The sequence below is a fragment of the Salmo salar genome, chromosome 28 (genome assembly GCF_965601325.2).
Source record: "Salmo salar chromosome 28, fSalSal1, whole genome shotgun sequence".
In the NCBI taxonomy this organism is placed as follows: Eukaryota; Metazoa; Chordata; class Actinopteri; order Salmoniformes; family Salmonidae; genus Salmo; species Salmo salar.
Genome location: NC_138318.1, coordinates 17,640,954 through 17,660,358, shown reverse-complemented (window position 1 = coordinate 17,660,358; position 19,405 = coordinate 17,640,954). Strand labels below are relative to the sequence as shown.

The 19,405-nt window shown below is 41.4% G+C and overlaps 1 pseudogene; it reads left to right on the top strand.

Annotated features, from left to right (window-relative positions):
• The first annotated feature begins 186 nt into the window (after positions 1-186).
• Positions 187-13,898, top strand: LOC106589206 (meiosis-specific with OB domain-containing protein-like; annotated as a pseudogene).
• Positions 13,899-19,405: the final 5,507 nt, after the last annotated feature.

The window sequence follows — 19,405 nt, the reverse complement described above, 5'->3', positions numbered from 1 at the left end:
TATGGAGTGACAGATAACGGTATTACTCATATAACCAAGATAAAAACTACATTGGACAAGTGTTCAATGAAATCATCAGAAATCATCCGATTATGCCTACTATAAAATGCTTTCACTGGAGGGTTGAGTGAGGACAACTCTGACAATAGCCTTACCATAGAAACTGCTTTAGTCCCAGTGGACAACATGGACCTGGCTCTGGGCTGGTCAGAGTCACAGGTCAGGTGCAACATGGCTGCCCTCTAGGCCACTGAAGTAGGTTAACTGGTTTGATTAATAGTTCAGGATGGTGAACGGTCAATGGTCAGGGGCCAGCAGACCACTCCAGTCCTCCTTGGTGAGGACTTATGGAAACGACCCTCAGACGACCCTCAGACGAGGGGCCAGCCAATCACAGAGCATTCCATCAGTGCCTCTGTTTGAAAGCCTGTGTATTTCCTGCTCGACTCAGAATGAGACATGTAAGCAATGTCACAAGTGGCATTCCAAAGCATCCAATAGGTGATAAATGTGATTTCTAAATTCATACAAATGATGAATTAAAGTGTATAGGGCCTAGTCTAGTAAACGTTGATTCCCCATTATGTTGAATACAAAATAATAGTACATTAGCATACATGTAGATTTAACATACTTATTTTTGTGTAATTTAGTATTCGGTGCAGTCAATGGAATCACAAACCCTGTTAGGAAAGGCCTAATGAAGTTTTAATTTGTAATATGATAACTGAATACCTAAATGACTCTCGAATGTCGGCCTACATGCCTTTGCATGGAATTATAATGTTGATCACTGCCACTATCAACATAACTTCAAAGCTGTCAAATAAACTATATTTGATATATAATATAGCATATTGTCATATAACAACATACAGGTGTTTTAGCATACATTGTAGCCATTTATAACGTACGGCTCTTAAGTAGCCTATGTATACAGTGCATTTGGAAAGTATTCATACTCCTTTACTTTTTCCACATATTGGTACATTACAGCCTTATTCTAAAATGGATTAAATCGTTTTTTTTTTCAATCATCAATCTACACACAATACTCCATAATGACAAAGTAAAACAGGTTTTTTGAAATGATTGCACATTTTTACTCAGTACTTTCTTGAAGCACCGTTGGCAGCGATTACAGTCTTGAGTCTTCTTGGGTATGATGCTACAAGTTTGGCACACCTGTATTTGGGGAGTTTCACCCATTCTTCTCAGCAGATCCTCTCAAGCTCTGTCAGGCTGGATGGGGAGAGTCGCTGCACAGCTATTTTCTCTCCAGAGATGTTCGATCGGGTTCAAGTCCGGGCTCTGGCTGGGCCACTCAAAGACAAACAGAGACTTGTCCCGAAGCCACTCCTGCATTGTCTTGGTGTAACAGTTTTGTTTCCGTCCCTCTCCTCGCCCCTACCTGGGCTCGAACCAGGGACCCTCTGCACACATCAACAACTGACATCCTCGAAGCATCGTTACCTATCGCTCCATAAAAGCCGTGGCCCTTGCAGAGCAAGGGAAACAACTGCTTCAAGGTCTCGAGTGAGTGACATCACCGATTGAAACGCTATTAGCGCGCACCCCACTAACTAGCTAGCCATTTCACACCGGTTAAAATTGGCTGCGTGCTTAGGGTTGTCCCTGTTGGAAAGTGAAACTTCACTCCAATCTGAGGTCTTGAGTGCTCTGGAGCAGTCTTTTCATCAAGGATCTCTCTGTACTTTGCTCCATTCATCTTTCCCTCGATCATGACTAGTCTCCCAGTCCCTGCCGCTGAAAAATATCCCCATATCATGATGCTGCCACCACTATGCTTCCCCGTAGGGATTGTGCCTGGTATCCTCCAGATCTGACGCTTGGCATTCAGGTCAAAGAGTTCAATGTGGGTTTCATCAGACCAGAGAATCTTGTTTCTCATGGTCTGAGCATCCTTTAGGTGCCTAGCGGGCTGTCATGTGCCTTTTACTGAGGAGTGGCTTCGGTCTGGCCACTCTACCATAAAGGTCTGATTGGTGGAGTGCTGCAGAGATGGTTGTCCTTCTGGAAGTGTCTCCCATCTCCAAAGAGAAAGTCTGGAGCTCTGTCAGAGTGACCATTGGGTTCTTGGTCACCTTCCTGACTAAGGCCCTTCTCCCCCGATTGCTCAGTTTGGCCGGACGGCCAGCTCAAGAAGAGTCTTGGTGGTTTCAAACTTCTTCCATTTAAGAATGATGGAGGACACTGTGTTCTTGGGGACCTTCAATGCAGCAGACATTTTTTTGTACCCTTCCCCAGATCTGTGCCTCGACACAATCCTGTCTCGGAGCTCTTGGACAATTCCTTCGACCTCATGGTTTGGTTTTTGCTCTGACATGCTCTGTCAACTGTAGGACCTTATATAGACAGGTGTTTGCCTTTCCAAATCATGTCCAATCAATTGAATTTACCACAGGTGGACTCCAATCAAGATGTATAAACATCTCAAGGATGATCAATGGAAACAGGATGCACCTGAGCTCAATTTTGAATCTCACAGCAGAGGGTCCGAATACTTATGTAAATAAGGTATTTCTGCTTGTTTTTTATAAATTTGCAAAAACCTGTTTTGTCTTTGTCATTATGGGGTATTGGGTGTAGATTGATGAGGCATTTTTGTTTATCCATTTAATGATAAGGCTGTAACATAAAAAAAAAATGGAAAAAGGGAAGGGGTCTGAATACTTTCCGAATGCACTGTATCTTGCATGACATCCCGATTTCAAATATGACGTGAACTAAAAACAGAAAACATGGTTCGGCATATGAAAATCACCACCAGTCAGTATCTGATCCAAAAACACAACACACAGCGAAAAGGATTACAGTAAGGAACTTGACTGACGACAAACAATGTGGTTTCCAATTACACCTTTTGTTATCCATTCAGCTGTGAAACACACTGTATTGTGTTCCAGCTCCAGGTTAGTGTATCAAAGCAGCTCCCAGCATTTGGTGAAGGGAGGAGCTGTCATAGCTGTCTCATCAAATACAGACACCAACGACTGAGAGGCAAGTACGATCATCTTCGGTCTCAAAATAGGGACAATACCGTAGCCTGTGGCACTGCTGTTATCCTCTCTTTGTAATGAAAACATCTCAAATGTCAATGCTACGGAACAGAAGAGCCAGGCCGTGCCAGACGTTGATATTCCAAGTGTAGATCGCACCTGTGCATCATCGCCAGTTTCGTAATTGTTCGTGTAGGTTTTGTGTTTGTACAGCTGCCTGCTCTGCATGACCGTTCTTTGGAAGGTTTATTAAACATTGTTGTATCTGAAAGTTAAAGCTTAATTCTAGCCAGAATCTTACTGTGGCTAGATCTACAGTATAACATTTAGAATAAAATCTCAAACTGAGTGAGTCAAAGGTGGAGAGGCAGAGCCTTCACATATTTGGTTTGCCCATAGTCTATAAGGATTGGGCTGCTTGCAAAACACAGGTCAGTGATTGAGATGTATTTACCTCATAACAAAGATAGAGCTCATCTCGTAGCCTCTTTTAATGCTCTGGCTATAAACTGCTCTAGGACATCATGGGCCTCCTCTATGATAGTGTAATGTAATGTCTGGCTATTACAACGTACACTGTACTTACTACTGAGGTAGCCTAAAGTCTACATGTGGAAACCGGCTGGTTTACATCATGACAGTTCAGTAAGGTCATGTCTCAAAAGGGTCTGGATTGACGTAGCAGGCTACTGCAGTAGACCCATTCTCCATGTCAAGGCCTAGGTCTGTAGCCAAGGGAATTTATTCATCCTCAACCACAAGTCATAAATCCTATCAATAAGGAGTGAGAAGTCCTTGGATGCTGCTGATAAATGTTTATCTATTTTTTAAATGAATGCCAAGAAAAGTGGGCGGTGGAGAAGAACATTACTGAGAGGAAGTTGTGTCCAAAGAACAGTTTTATCACATAAGTCAGGGATGGGCAAAATTTCTAAATTTGCTTGTGCATCAGTATTTTTTTATTGCTATGTCAGTCATTGACAGTCACTCACCCATGTCAGCAAAAACATTTAGATTAGTAAATTATAGCCAGCTATCCAAAACGTAGTAATCATTGTCAAATTACCATCTGGGGGGCTCCAAATGATTTTGTTAGTCACTAATACTCAGATATCATATTAAAAAATGCTAACATTTCTTCCCACTCTATGCAAAACTGTGTAGAATTGCAGGAAATTAGCTGTAAAACTGCAAGTGTTTCTCTCCATCATATGGCAAAATGAGTAGAATTGCATGAAATGTGTTATAAAATGGCTAAATCTTCTCTGTGCCCCATGATAAATTGTGTAGAATTGCAGCAAACTTGCTTTACAACTGTAACATTTTCTCTACGACCATGGCAAAATGTGTAGAATTGCATGAAAAAAAAATATTATAATCTCCGCTGTCAAGAGAAGCGCCGCTAAATTGTTTTGCTCGTATGGTGCGGGGCCCCACTAAACAAAATTGTGTTAGCTCAAAAGGCTAGGGCCGGCTCTGACTGCATGTGTGGTTATGGATGTGGGCAGTGATGGAAAATGTATCCAATTGTCATACTTGAATAAAAGTAAAGATACCTTAATAGAAAATTACTCAAGTAAAAGTGAAAGTCGCCCAGTAAAATACTACTTTAGTATTTGGTTTCCAATATACTTTAGTATCAAAAGTAACTGTAATCGCTAAAATGTACTTTAGTATCAAAAGTAAAAAGTACAAGTAGAAATCATTTCAAATTCCTTATATTAAGCAAACCAGACGGCACCATTTTCTTGTTTTAAAAATTTACGGATAGCCAGGGGCATACTCCAACATTTAAACATAATTTACAAACGAAGCATGGGTGTTTAATGAGTCCGCCAGATCAGAGGCAGTAGGGATGACCAGGAATCTTCTGTTGATAAGTGCATGAATTGGACCATTTTCCTATGCTGCTAAGCATTCAAAATGTAACTAGTACTTTTGGGTGTCATTGAAAATGTATGGAGTATAAAGTACATTATTTTCTTTAGGAATGTAGTGAAGTAAATGTAAAAGTAGTCAAAAATATAAATAGTAAAGTAAAGAACAGATACCCCAAAAAACTACTTCAGTAGTACTTTAAAGTAAAGTACTTTACACCACTGGATATGGGTACACAGACAAACTAGCCACTGTGGCATGATGAGCTCAGTTTTGTTGTGGGCCCCATTTCCATCAAAGTTTCCCATCCCTGATACAAGCCTTACAATCAAAGAACAAGCACATGATGTAAAAGCCTAAAAGAATACCTTGGTTGAAAGAATCAGAATAAATCCAGTTTCACAACAACAAAAAAGTTAAACGATGCGCTCTCTCAATGCAGATGAGACAATAGCATCAGCCATAGAGTACCATGTGTTAGTCTATCATCCATCCACAAGGGTGCAGTGGGTGGGTTAACAACATGGCTTGAGCGGGCAGGTAATCTCAATGGCTTTCCGAAAAAATACTAAGGGTACTTGTTTTTTTATATTGTAAACTCAGCAAAAAAAGAACTGTCCCTTTTTCAGGATCCTGTCTTTCAAAGATAATTCGTAAAAATCCAAATAACTTCACAGATCTTCATTGTGAAGGGTTTAAACACTGTTTCCCATGCTTGCTCAATGAACCATAAACAATTAATGAACATGCACCTGTGGAACGGTCGTTAAGACACTAACAGCTTACAGACGGTAGGCAATTAAGGTCACAGTTATGAAAACTTAGGACACTAAAGAAGCCTTTCTACTGACTGAAAAACACCAAAAGAAAGATGCCCAGGGTCCCTGCTCATGCTGCAAGGAGGCATGAGGACTGCAGATGTGGCCAGGGCAATAAATTGCAATGTCCGTACTGTGAGACGCCTAAGACCTCGCTACAGGGAGACAGGGCAGACAGCTGATCATCCTCGCAGTGGCAGACCACGTGTAACAACACCTGCACAGGATCGGTACATCCGAACATCACACCTGCGGGACAGGTACAGGATGGCAACAACAACTGCCCGAGTTACACCAGGAATGCACAATCCCTCCATCAGTGCTCAGAGTGTCCGCAATAGGCTGAGAGAGGCTGGACTGAGGGCTTGTAGGACTGTTGTAAGGCAAGTCCTCACCAGACATCACCGGCAACAACGTCACCTATGGGCACAAACCCACCGTCGCTGGACCAGACAGGACTGGAAAAAAGTGCTCTTCACGGACGAGGCGCGGTTTTGTCTCACCAGGGGTGATGGTCGGATTCGCGTTTATCGTTTAAGGAATGAGCGTTACACCGAGGCCTGAAAGAGCTGCTTTCTGTGCTTGGCCCTCCTATGTTGAGCATAATAAACGGCTCTCTATCCACCGGATGTGTACCAAACTCAGTAAAAGTGGCAGTAATAAAGCCTCTCTTGAAAAAGCCAAATCTTGACCCAGAAATTATAAAAAACTATCGGCCTATATCGAATCTTCCATTCCTCTCAAAAATGTTAGAAAAAGCTGTTGCGCAGCAACTCACTGCCTTCCTGAAGACAAACAATGTACACAAAACACTTCAGTCTGGTTTTAGACGGCATCATAGCACTGAGACTGCACTTGTGAAGGTGGTAAATTACCTTTTAATGACGTCAGACCGAGGTTCTGTGTCTGTCCTCGTGCTCCTAGATCTTAGTGCTGCTTTTGATACCATCGATCACCACATTCTTTTGGAGAGATGGGAAACCCAAATTGGTCTACATGGACAAGTTCTGGCCTGGTTTAGGTCTTATCTCTCGGAAAGATATCAGTTTGTCTCTGTGAATGGTTTGTCCTCTGACAAATCAACTGTAAATTTCGGTGTTCCTCAAGGTTCCGTTTTAGGACCACTATTGTTTTCACTATATATTTTACCTCTTGGGGATGTCATTCGAAAACATGTTAAATTTCACTGCTATGCGGATGACACACAGCTGTACATTTCAATAAAACATGGTGAAGCCCCAAAATTGCCCTCGCTAGAAGCCTGTGTCTCAGACATAAGGAAGTGGATGGCTGCAAACTTTCTACTCTTAAACTCGGCCAAAACAGAGATGCTTGTTCTAGGTCCCAAGAAACAAAGAGATGTTGAATCTGACAATTAATCTGGATGGTTGTACAGTCGTCTCAAATTAAACTGTGAAGGACCTCGGCGTTACTCTGGACCCTGATCTCTCTTTTGAAGAACATATCAAGACTGTTTCAAGGACAGCTTTTTTCCATCTACGTAACATTGCAAAAATCTGAAACTTTCTGTCCAAAAATGACGCAGAAAAATTAATCCATGCCTTTGTTACTTCTAGGTTGGACTACTGCAATGCTCTACTTTCCAGCTACCCGGATAAAGCACTAAATAAACTTCAGTTAGTGCTAAATACGGCTGCTAGACTCCTGACTAGAACCAAAAAATGTTATCATATTACTCCAGTGCTAGCCTCCCTACACTGGCTTCCTGTTAAGGCAAGGGCTGATTTCAAGGTTTTACTGCTAACCTACAAAGCTTTACATGGGCTTGCTCCTACCTATCTTTCCGATTTGGTCCTGCCGTACATACCTACACGTACGCTACGGTCACAAGACGCGGGCCTCCTAATTGTTCCTAGAATTTCTAAGCAAACAGCTGGAGGCAGGGCTTTCTCCTATAGAGCTCCATTTTTATGGAATAGTCTGCCTACCCATGTGAGAGACGCAGACTCAGTCTCAACCTTTAAGTCTTTACTGAAGACATATCTCTTCAGTAGGTCCTATGATTAAGTGTAGTCTGGCCCAGGGGTGTGAAGGTGAACGGAAAAGCTGGAGCAACGAACCGCCCTTGCTGTCTCTGCCTGGCCGGTTTCCCCTCTTCCCACTGGGATTCTCTGCCTCTACCCCGATTACGAGGGCTGAGTCACTGGCTTACTGGTGTTCTTCCATGCCGTCCCTGGGAGGGGTGCGTCACTTGAGTGGGTTGAGTCACTGACGTGGTCTTCCTGTCTGGGTTGGCGCCCCCCCTTGGGCTGTGCCGTGGCGGAGATCTTTGTGGGCTATACTCGGCCTTGTCCCGGGATGGTATGTTGGTGGTTGGAGATATCCCTCCAGTGGTGTGGAGGCTGTGCTTTGGCAAAGTGGGTGGGGTTATATCCTACCTGTTTGGCCCTGTCCGGGGGTTTCATCGGATGGGGCCACAGTGTCTCCTGACCCCTCCTGTCTCAGCCCCAGTATTTATGCTGCAGTAGTTTATGTGTCGGGGGGCTAGGGTCAGTCTGTCACATCTGGAGTATTTCTCTTGTCTTTTCCAGTGTCCTGTGTGAATTTAAATATGCTCTCTCTAATTCTCTCTTTTTCTTTCTCTCTTTCTTTCTCTCTCTCGGAGGACCTGAGCCCTAGGACCATGCCTCAGGACTACCTGGCTTGATGACTCCTTGCTGTCCCCAGTTCACCTGGCCGTGTTGCTGCTCCAGTTCCAACTGTTCTGCCTGCAGCTATGGAACCCTGACCTGTTCACCGGACGTGCTTGTTGCACCCTCGACAACTACTATGATTATTATTATTTGACAATGCTGGTCATTTATGAACATTTGAACATCTAGGCCATGTGCTGTTATAATCTCCACCCGGCACAGCCAGAAGAGGACTGGCCACTCCTCATAGCCTGGTTCCTCTCTAGGTTTCTTCCTAGGTTTTGGCCTTTCTAGGGAGTTTTTCCTAGCCACCGTGCTTCTACACCTGCATTGCTTGCTGTTTGGGGTTTTAGGCTGGGTTTCTGTACAGCACTTTGTGATATCAGCTGATGTAAGAAGGGCTATATAAATAAATTTGATTTGATTTGTACTCTGGAGCAGGATCGATTTGGAGGGGGATGGTCCGTCATGGTCTGGGGTGGTGTGTCACAGCATCATCGGACTGAGCTTGTTATCATTGCAGGCAATCTCAACACTGTGCGTTACACGGAAGACATCCTCCTCCCTCATGTGGTACCCTTCCTGCAGGCTCATCCTGACATGACCCTCCAGCAGGACAATGCCACCAGCCATACTGCTCGTTCTGTGCGTGATTTCCTGCAAGACAGGAATGTCAGTGTTCTGCCATGGACAGGGAAGAGCCTGGATCTCAATCTCATTGAGATGGTGGAAGAGTTGGGTAACATCACAGCAAGAACTGGCAAATCTGGTGCAGTCCATGAGGAGGAGATGCACTGCAGTACTTAATGCAGCTGGTGGCCACACCAGATACTGACTGTTACTTTTGATTTTGACCCCCCCTTTGTTCAGGGACACATTATTCAATTTATGTTAGTCACATGTCTGTGGAACTTGTTTAGTTTATGTCTCAGTTGTTGAATCTTGTTACGTTCATACAAATATTTACACATGTTAAGTTTGCTGAAAATAAACGCAGTTGACAGTGAGTACAGTTTATTTGACATAGTTTGTTCATTGACCTTCAAGAAAATGTTTGCCTTACCTGGCTTTTAGCCTGCAAAGGTGAGTTGTGGTAGGTAATCTGGAAGGAAGCAGTTGCCAGAGCAGTTAGCTAGCTAGGCCAATAATGTCACATTTGCCAGTAATTATTTACTAACTCACACAGGTTGGATATCACACAGGTGTGTTTTCTATTAATCTTATTTCAGCAGCGTCTCCACCCTAGAATAGGATACATTTTTTTTAAATGGCATACAACGGCCAAGCTCAGTACTTTGTTGCCATTTCTGATTTACATCAAAACACAATACATCATTTCGGGTGGCAGGTAACCTAGTGGTTAGAGCGTTGGGCCAGTAACTGAAAGGTTTCTAGATTGAATCCCCAAGCTGACAAAGTAAAAATCAGTTGTTCTTCCCCTGACCAAGGCAGTTAACCCACTGTTCCTAGGCCGTCATTGTAAATAAGAATTTGTTCTTAACTGACTTGCCTAGTTAAATAAAAAAATGTATGTGATATGATACAATTGATACAGTAGCCTAAGTTGTGTGGACTCATTGTCATAAGAAAATCAATACCATGAAGTGAAATAAACTGTCAAGACTACATAAATAATTTTGAATCGTGACTGTTGTATTGATTTGGCTAAATAGGTTTGAAGCCTACAAAATGTTGAAATATATATTGTGTTTTTCAGAGAGTGGCTGGAGTCATCATTGGAAAAACTGATGTCAAAAGCCATCCAGACAGGAAAAGTTGAGGATTCAATTTAATTATATTTACCCCATAATTTAATACTGGGGAATACTGGGATCAAATAGTCTATATACATTTTCAAGTATTCATGATTGGTATCAAATGCAGTGAGGCCTCTTGACTGTCCTCCCCAAACTTTCTCCAAGGCATGCCTGCACTGTAGCCTAATGTGCTCAAGTTTATTACTTGCTCACTAGTATCATCTTCTGGCAGGTTTCTGAACTCTCTCGTTTCTCAACATTTCAGGTATTGGTTTTGACCAGTGGCGACCCGTCATTCATGACAGGTGAGGCAAAGCCCAACATTTTTATCCAAAAAAAAATTTAAAAATATAAAATACAAAATAAATATATATATATATATATATATATATATATATATATATATATATATATATATATATATAACCTAGAGAGGAACCAGGCCATGAGGGGTGGCCAGTCCTCTTCTGGCTGTATATATATATATTTTTGTGGGGCTTGCCTGTTTTTCATGTTATTTTGGCATTAATACATGTCACATATCAATTTGCAAACAATGTAAAAAAATTTTTTTAAATTGAGTTAATAAAGCCGCATACAAACATGCTGTATTTTTTGTTTTCTTGAGTAAGGCAGCTCCAAAATGCAGGTGTTTCAGCCTAGCTCAGTGCTTTCTGTGGTGGTGGGGCAAGCCAGCAGAAAATACGAAGCGTTGCGCCATGATTGGCTTTGTGTTCTGTCACTCATGGGGACACTACGTCACCACCAAGTCTAAGGGTAGACCTAAAACATTCTAGCCCTTTGGTGCTGTCATAGAGTTACATTAAAAGTGCCCATCCAAGAAGGCTCAAGATCATTGGCCACAGATACAATTACATCAAATCACATTATATGTACAGTAGCTTTAATTAGACTGATCATGTCAAAATCATAGTTTCAAAATCTTAGCCCGCAGTCATCATCATGAATCAAGTCGACAATCTACTGGCAAATCCTTTTCAATCCTTGTCATATGAAGATAAATAATGAAGAAAAATTAAAGATAAAACGTATCGGTGCTCATCGACCATTGGACATAAACATTACACAACAAGTTGGAAATCGCAAATTCAACAGTGAGTGGTTTGGAAGGAATCAGTGACAGTGGCTGTGTGGTCCCAAATCTGAGATTAAGGAGCTCTTTTCCAAGTTTGAAATGATAAACATTCAACATTGGCCACACTGTCAATGAAGCATGATTTGTGCCGCGCTCATAACAACTGTTAACTCAAAACTTTACTTCAGTGAGTTCAAGACAACTGGGAAGTCGGGAATAAACAAGCTACGACTGGGAAAATACGTTTTGAACAGTCATCCAACTCAGAATGTAAATCCGTCCTCTTTCTAGAGCTACAACCTGAAGATCACTGACGTCATCATGATTCTACCTTGTTTTTTTCCCTAGTTCCCAGTTGTTCTGAAAGCACCATAAATCCAGAGAATGACAGGCTTTGATGACAAAATTTGGCCACACAGGACCGCTACGCCACCTTCCTGTTCAAGTGAGCACAGCACAACAAGGTGAGTCCAAAAGTGTCTTGTATGCTGCTGCATAAATAATGTAATATGCCAGGGAGATATGTATACTGTAGCTAAGAAAGTAATACTAAGTGTATGTTGTGTAGTAAGATGTTAGTAGCACATGGTGTACAGGACTTGGTGTACAGGGAGAACACTGTAAGAACGACCCATGTTCTGAATTCTGTCGCTTATAAGGGCACAAGGCGAGACCCAGATGCAGACACAGGAGACAGATGGTTTGTGTCTTTGATATTTATTATATCCTAAAGGGGTAGGCAAGAGAATGGTCGTGGACAGGCAAAGGTCAAAACCGCTTCAGAGTACAGGAGGTACAGTGTGGCAGGCAGGCTCGAGGTCAGGGCAGGCAGAATGGTCAGGCAGGCGGGTACAGAGTACAGAAAACAGGCAAGGGTCAAAACCGGGATGACTAGCAAAAGAGAATAGAACAGGCAGGAGCACGGGAAAAACACACTGGTTGACTTGGAACATTCAAGACAAACTGGCACAGACAGACAGAAAACACAGGTATAAATACCCAGGGGATAATGGGGAAGATGGTTGATACCTGGAGGGGGTGGAGACAAGCACAGGTGAAACAGATCAGGGTGTTACACGCTATACATTTCAAAAGTTCTAAACAAATCGTTATATTGACTACGTCCGTCCTAGCTCGCTCATTAATGTCTTAACCGAAAATACGGATTGCCTCTTATCTGCTTGTCGTCCCCTTATGCCATAGTTTATACATCTCAATTGTCATTAGAAACCACATTTGTTTAAGCAAGTCAGCCATATCAGCTATGTTTTTTTTAAAGGCAGTAAATGAGGCTGAATGAACTGTTTCTCTGCCGGACAAGGCTCAGCTGATAGCCAGGTGTAGCAGTAGTAAGGTGTTGGGACAGCTTTATGTAGGCCCTAACATTTTCTGGGCACCGTTTGTCACCGTTATAGTGCAATTCTGTCCTACCAAGCAAAAAGGCAGGAACTGCTCATAGCGTGGAACTGAGAAAAATGTATTTTGTTAACCTTGGTTTCACAGTAGCTTTATGCTGTTACTGCTAACATGACCCCCATTTTCTCCAAAACACAATACAATAGAGGCAGGATACTTGTCCACATGATTAAGCATGTATTTAATGTAGCAAAAAATGACAAAAACACATTTTTGACCAAATGAGCAGTTACTGCCTTTTTGCTTGTTAGGGCAGGATTAATGTATTGTTTAGTGTTATGTAGTGGCTTTGCTGGCATGCATTCCACTTTCCCCCCACCAAGACTTACATGCTAAAATCGCCACTGGTTTTGAAACATTCACTTTTGGCTTCACAATCAAGGACTCGCCAGACTATTTCATGAATCTCTCCTCGTGGGGCAATGATGAATAAATACATCAATGGGCTGTCTAACACTTTCAGCATAGGAGACTGTGGTGAGATTATACATTCAATTCAATTATCTCGCTATGAAGATAGATAATAGATAATGTACAAATACAATGTGTCAGTCTTTATGATATTTCTAAGATATTTATAATTACAATAATTTATCTATACTATATCCCCCTTAAGTTATTATAGAAAATCCTTTAGTTGCTACCAAAGATCCTGAGAAAGAGGATAGATTCTGCCCCTCAACTCCCAGGTACTGTAGTAAAGTGGTTAGTTATATTTTTAAACATTACTACGCTCAAAGTAATATAAGTAACAAAACCAATTTCTCTGTCTCAGCTTCTACAGGTTGCTGGTAAGTGAAGCTCACTCCCAGCTATTAATATGCTCTGACATAGAAATAACGAACAGGCTGCTGCCTCTGCTCCACCTGCCTGTGAAGGGACTTCTACTCTCTGGGAGACATCGTGGCCAGCGGACAGAGCCTGGACGGGAATGTCATTGACATACTTGCTGCCGTTCGGTCGGTAAGTACTGAGAGTACATAGAGTAAAGTAGGTCTTGAGTGGGGTACTATCTGGTAGGGTTGTGTAAGAGCCATAAACTAGGCCCTGTCATCACATGTCCAGCAGTATAAGTACCATATGTATTAGAAACACTAAAAGCTTTCAGCAAGAAAAAGAGAAGTGTTGTAAATCATTTCCAAACCACTATTTCTGCCCTCTAGATTGCAGAGCCAAAGTATTTCACCACGGCCGATGGACGCAAAGGGCAGAGGCTGGAAGTGAAGCTTTTGATGATTCTGTCAAATCCTTTCCCTTAGTATGATAGGAACTAAGATGTACCACTTTACCTCTTCTTCAATATCCCCATCCTCTCCCCTGAGTAACCATAACAACCTCTGTATCACACAGCTGGGACAGAGAGGCGATTCAGCTAGTTTAGACTCTGATACCAAGAGAAACAGTTTGGTATACAGTGGGCTCTTATTCTCTGTTACTTGTTAAATGGAAATGTGTGAGAGTTTGTGTTTGTTTAAAAGGTAATTGACTGAATTAGACTTTTCTCTGTACTTCAAGTGCTCTTTATCTCAGATGCTAGGATTGGTTTTGACAGCTTCCGGAACTGCATGACAGCTACAGTCAATTCTATAGCCATAATCACTGTCAACCTGGGTAAGGATATCACTTTATCTGGATTGATCATATCTGTTTACAACACATGTGCCTTTTCTGCATTGAGAAACAGTAGACAATTGTTTTTCTAAGAGCATATTTTAATGTTCACATTAATCATTTAATACAGTACCTAATACTGTAATTAATGTGATTATGTTTTGAGATACATAAGACATGAAGGAAGCCAGCCTTCTGTTCAGCTATGCCAAAGAGGTCTCTGAATCTTTTGGATGAGGATGACAGGCCTGGAGATGTGCATGGTATGTAACAACTATGACTGTATTAGTATTATCCTACATTTGAGACTTTGCAATCATGATTTTATTATCACATTTTGTTACATGCGCCGAATACAATAGGTGTAGACTTCACTGTGAAATGCTTACTTAGGAATCCTTTCCCAACAATGCAGAGTAAAAAAAATTAAGGAAATTAGCTAAAAAATGTATAGGAAATAGTAACACATTAAAATTCAAATAATGAGGCTATATACAAGGAGTCAGTACCAAGTAAATGTTCAGGGGTACAAGGTAGTTGAGGTAATTGAGGTAATATGTACATCTAGGCAGGGTTGGGTAGGTTACTTTCTAAATGTAATCTGTTACAGTTACTAGTTACCTGTCCAAAATTGTAATCAGTAACGACACTTTTCGATTACCAAAACTCAGTAATGTAACTTTTAGATTACTTTCCCCTTAAGAGGCATTAGAATAAGACAAAAATGTATGTTACCAATTGAACCACATCTATTGCAGGATAAATCAATGTTAAAGTTTATATAGCAGGCAATATGGATGTTACATTTTACTTTATGGGTTGGTTATGTAGGCTTCTTCCAACCCATCGCTTTCTTCTACATATAATAATATGATTAAATTATATATTTACATTGAAAACCAAAGTCTATCAGAATTCCAGTCATTCCAATAAATATTATACCCCTTGATTTTCAAGAATAGGACTTGGAAATATGGAAGTATAGATGAGCCAAATTGTTTTGCCTGAGCATAACCCCAAAACTAAGAACTTATTAGCCAGCCCTACTCTGTTGTTTATGGAATGGCATGCTTTGAGCACTACTGCATTTAAAAATATATATATATATTTAACCTTTATTTTAAAAAAGTGATATTTGCATGTGAAAAACTTTGGACACACGTACTCATTCAAGGGTTTTTCTTTATTTGTCCTATTTTCTACATTGTAGAATAATAGAGAAGACATCAAAACTATGAAATAAGTTTGGACACATGTACTCATTCAAGGATTTTTCTTTATTTGTACTATTTTCTACATTGTAGAATAATAGGGAAGACATCAAAACTATGAAATAACACATATGGAATCATGTAACCAAAAAAGGATTAAACAAATCCAAATATATTTTAGATTTTTCAAAGCACTCACCCTTTGCCGTGATTGCACACGCTTGGCATTCTCTCAACCAGCTTCACCTGGAATGCTTTTCCAACCATCTTGAGGGAGTTCCCACATATGCTGAACACTTTTTGGCTGCTTTTCCTTCACTCTGCGGTCCAACTCTTCCCAAATCATCTCAATTGGGTTGAGGTCGGGTGATTGTGGAGGCCAGGTCATCTGACGCAGCGCTCCATTACTCTCCTTCTTGGTCAAATAACCCTTACACAAACTGGAGGTGTGTTGGGTCATTGTTCTGTTGAAAAACAAATGATAGTCCCACTAAGCGCAAAGCAGACAGGATGGCGTATCGCTGCAGAATGCTGTGGTAGCCATGCTGGTTAAGGGTGGCTTGAATTCTAAATAAATCACTAACAGTGGCACCAGCAAAGCACCGCCACACCATCACACCTCCTCCTCCATGCTTCACAGTTGGAACCACACATGCAGAGATCATCCCTTCACCTACTCTGCGTCTCACAAAGACACTGCGGTTGGAACCAAAAATCTCACATTTGGACTCATCAGACCAAAGGACAGAATTCCACTGGTCTAATATGTCCATTGCTCGTGTTTCTTGGCCAAAGCAAGTCTCTTCTTTATTATTGGTGTCCTTTAGTAGTGGTTTCTTTGCAGCAATTTGACCACGAAGGCCTGATTCACGCAGTCTGCTCTGAACAATTGATGTTGATATGTGTCTGTTACTTGAACTCTTTGAAGCATTTATTTGGGCTGCAATCTGAGGTGCAGTTAACTCTAATGAACATATCCTCTGCAGCAGTGGTAACTCTGGGTCGGTCCTCATGAGAGACAGTTTCATCGGAGGGCTTGATGGTTTTGCTACTGCACTTGAAGAAACTTTTAAAGTTCTTAATCTTCAGGATTGACTGACCTTCATGTCTTAAAGTAATGATGGACTGTCATTTTTCTTTGCTTATTTGAGCTGTTCTTGCCATAATATGGACTCGGTCTTCACCAAATAGGGCTATCTTCTGTATACCACCCTTACCTTGTCACAACACAACTGATTGGCTCAAACGCATTAAGAAGGAAAGAAGTTCCACAAATTAACTTTTAACAAGGCACACCTGTTAATTGAAATGTATTCCAGGTGACTACCTCATGAAGCTGGTTGAGGGAATGCCAAGACTGTGCAAAGCTGTCAAGGCAAAGGGTGGCTACTTTGAAGAATCTCAAATATAAAATACCTTTTGATTTAACACTTTTTTGGTTAATACATGATTCCATGTGTTATTTCATAGTTTTGATGTATTCACAATTATTCTACAATGTAGAAAATAGTAAAAATAAAGGAAAACCTTGGAATGAGTAGGTGTCCAAACTTTTGACTGGTATTGTATATACAGTGGCTTGCGAAAGTATTCACCCCCTTGGCATTTTTCCTATTTTGTTGCCTTACAACCTGGAATTAAAATAGATTTTTTGGGGGGTTGTATCATTTGATTTACACAACATGCCTACCACTTTGAAGATGCAAAATATTTTTTCTTGTGAAACAAACAAGAAATAAGACAAAAAAAAATGAATTTGAGCGTGCATAACTATTCACCCCTCCAAAGTCAATACTTCGTAGAGACAACTTTTGCAGCAATTACAGCTGCAAGTCTCTTGGGGTATGTCTCTATAAGCTTGGCACATCTAGCTACTGGGATTTTTGACAATTTTTCAAGGCAAAACTGCTCCAGCTCCTTTGGATGGGTTCCTCTGGTGTACAGCAATCTTTAAGTCATACCACAGATTCTCAATTGGATTGAGGTCTGGGTTTTGACTAGGCCATTTCAAGACATTTAAATGTTTCCCCTTAAACCACTTGAGTGTTGCTTTAGCAATATGCTTAGGGTCATTGTCCTGCTGGAAGGTGAACCTCTGTCCCAGTCTCAAATCTCTGGAAGACTGAAACAAGTTTCCCTCAAGAATTTCCCTGTATTTAGTGCCATCCATCATTCCTTCAATTCTGACCAGTTTCCCAGTCTCTGCCGATGAAAAACATCCCCACAGCATGATGCTGCCACCACCATGCTTCACTGGGGATGGTGTTCTCGGGGTGATGAGAGGTGTTGGGTTTGCGCCAGACATACGGTTTTCATTGATGGCCAAAAAGCAACATTTTAGTCTCACCTGACCAGAGTACCTTCTTCCATATGTTTGAGGAGTCTCTCACATGCCTTTTGGCGAACACCAAACGTGTATGCTTATTTATTTCTTCAAGAAATTGCTTTTTTTCTGGCCACTCTTCCGTAAAGCCCAGCTATGTGGCGGGTACGGCTTAAAGCGGTCCTATGGACAGTTACTCCAATCTCCGCTGTGGAGCTTTGCAACTCCTTCAGGGTTATCTTTGGTCTCTTTGTAGCCTCTCTGATTAATGCCCTCCTTGCCTGGTCCGTGAGTTTTTGTGGGCGGCCCTCACTTGGCAGGTTTGTTGTGGTGCCATATTCTTTAAATGTTTTAATAATGGATTTAATGGTGCTCTGTGGGATGTTCAAAGTTTCGCATATTTTTTTATAACCCAACCCTGATCTGTACTTCTCCACAACTTTGTTTGTCCCTGACCTGTTTGGAGCGCTCCTTGGTCTTCATGGTGCCGTTTGCTTGGTGGTGTTGCAAACTCTGGGGCCTTTCAGAACAGGTGTGTATATATACTGAGATCATGTGACACTTAGATTGAACACAGATGGAATTTATTTAACTACTTAGGTGACTTCTGAAGGTAATTGGTTGCACCAGATCTTATTTAGGGGCTTCATAGCAAAGGGGGTGAATACATGGATGGATGCAGTCTATCACAGTTCCATCCGTTTTGTCACCAACGCCCCATATACAACCCACCACTGCGACCTGTATGCTCTCGTTGGCTGGCCCTTGCTTCATATTCGTCGCCAAACCCACTGGCTCCAGGTCATCTATAAGTCTTTGCTAGGTAAAGCCCCGCCTTATCTCAGCTCACTGGTCACCATAGCAGCACCCGTAGCATGCGCTCCAGCAGGTACATTTCACTGGTCACCCCCAAAGCCAATTCCTCCTTAGGCCGCCTTTCCTTCCAGTTCTCTGCTACCAATGACTAGAACGAACTGCAAAAATCACTGAAGCTGGAGACTCATATCTCCCTCACTAACTTTAAGCACCAGCTGTCAGAGCAGCTCACAGATCACTGCACCTGTACACACCCCATCTGTAAATATCCCATCCAACTACCTCATCCCCATACTGTTATTTATTTATTTTGCTCCTTTGCACTCCAGTATCTCTACTTGCACATCTATCACTCCAGTGTTTAATTGCTATATTGTAATTATTTCGCCACTATGGCCTATTTATTGCCTTACCTCCCTTATCCTACCTCATTTGCACACACTGTATATAGACTTTTTCTATTGTATTATTGACTGTATGTTTGTTTATTCCATGTGTAACTCTGTGTTGTTGTTTGTGTCACACTGCTTTGCTTTATCTTGGCCATGTCACAGTTGTAAATGAGAACTTGTTCTCAACTAGCCTACCTGGTTAAATAAAGGTAAAATAAAATAAACATATGCACGCACCACTTTTCAGTTTTTATTATATTTTTAAATCTAAAATGTATTTTGATTTGTTTAACACCTTTTTGGTTACTACATGATTCCATATGTGTTATTTCATAGTTTTGATGTTTTCACTATTATTCTTTCCCTTCATGTGGAAGTTGAACTTTATTTTCACCATATTTAAGAAACAGTGA